Genomic DNA, 1,588 nt, shown 5'->3' with positions numbered 1-1,588 from the left:
GTTCGGCTCCCTCCGCTAAGCGCAGCCCGGCCGCGGTGCCGCGGATTTCCCTTTTTCTTTTCGATGCGTGCGCGGTCATCCTGCAGCACGGCCGGGAGCCGCGCGTGTCCCGGTGTCCGTCCGTCCGTCCCGTGTCCGTTCCGTCTCCCCGCGGGGCGCAGCGCGAACTGCGCCGCCTTTGGGGCCGTTCCCATGAGCGGGAGCGCGCATTCCGCGCAGCCCCAGTGGCCTAATGGATAAGGCACTGGCCTCCTAAGCCAGGGATTGTGGGTTCGAGTCCCATCTGGGGTGAGCAGACCACCCTTTTCTCGATTTTTTTTTCATTCTGTTCTCCCTGTCATTGCGTGCTGATACAGACGGCGCGGGGTGGCAGGGTACGGTGAGAAGGAATTTCGCACTCCCGTGGGACAGGAAATTAATTAAGGATCTGAATGCAATGGGAGAAGTAAGAACTGAGCCCAGTCAGAGTAACACAACCCCAACACCGACGCATCGGTGAGCGCCGTCTGCAGGGTTTGCGGGAGGGAAGGAACGGCGGGACTTTGGGGCAGCGAGAGCTGCGTTAATGGAAGAGTCTCAGGATATCCCGAGTTGGGAGAAACCCTCGAGGACCACCGAGTCCAACCCCACACTGCAACCCCCACTCCACCCCTCCGTCTGTCAGCGGAGTCCCAGCGCTCCCTCAGCTCCGGCCGCCCTGCTGTGCCCACCGCCCTCCGGGACACAGCCTTTCCCAGCCCCACGCCCTGCACAGCTCTGCGCCGCTCCTTCGGGCCCCGCCGCCATCAGCAGATGATGGACACGTCTTTCCAGCACGCTTCCCGGAGCAGGACAGGGCCAGCACTGAGGGGAAGGATTTACTGAGAGGGGAGGAGGTATCACTCCTCCACCAGAAACCACATCTCTGTGCTCGGTGCGGGCAGTCTGCTGAGCCGCGGTGCCCTGGGACCACAGCCCTGCGCATAAATGCTTGTGGGACGATGCCTCTTCGTTTTGTTGCGTTAAAAAGCTGCTCGAGGGTCTTTTTTCCTACAGAGTTAATGGACTGTAAAAGGCAGCTGCGGTCAGGGTAATATCACACCAGTGAAACCTAAAGTGAAGTTTCTTTCCAAGTTATTTCTCCCTGTTAGGTGTGGGAGGAAATGACTCAGCTGCCTGGAAAGCAGAGCCATTTTGGCCCGGATCGACCCCGCGCTGCGCTGCGGGCAGTGCCCTGCAGGTGTTGCAGCTGCAGTCACGCCGGGATCTCCATGGCCCTGGTTGGCTCACTGCCCACTTTGGGGCACTGCATCGGCGACGGTCCCGCTCCGATGCTATCACACGGCACTTCTGCTGTTTCTCTCCTTTCCCACCTCTGGACCAAGCTTCCGGCAGCAGGAGACTGCGCGTGAGCCGCTCCCAGGGCCGCACTGCCAGCCGATGGGCGCGGATTGGGGTGCACAGAGGGAACTCTCTGGGAAGGATAAGCACAGAAATTCGGCGGTGACTGATTCCCTAGCGGTGGATTCAAACCCGGGGTTCCCTCGGTGCAGTCCGGCGTGCTGCCCGCGAGGCCACGCGGACCGCGGCGCACGTCTATGGGCGCTGC

General features: G+C 61.6%; 1 non-coding gene across 1 annotated transcript; it reads left to right on the top strand.

Annotated features, from left to right (window-relative positions):
• Positions 1-218: 218 nt before the first annotated feature.
• TRNAR-CCU lies at positions 219-291 on the top strand. Its single transcript has one exon. It is a non-coding gene; the product is annotated as a tRNA-Arg (tRNA).
• The last annotated feature ends 1,297 nt before the right edge of the window (positions 292-1,588 follow it).

Source organism: Meleagris gallopavo, chromosome 20, assembly GCF_000146605.3.
Source record: "Meleagris gallopavo isolate NT-WF06-2002-E0010 breed Aviagen turkey brand Nicholas breeding stock chromosome 20, Turkey_5.1, whole genome shotgun sequence".
Taxonomy (NCBI): domain Eukaryota; kingdom Metazoa; phylum Chordata; class Aves; order Galliformes; family Phasianidae; genus Meleagris; species Meleagris gallopavo.
The sequence above is the reverse complement of the archived record's forward strand: the minus strand, read 5'-3'. Positions and strand labels throughout refer to the sequence as shown.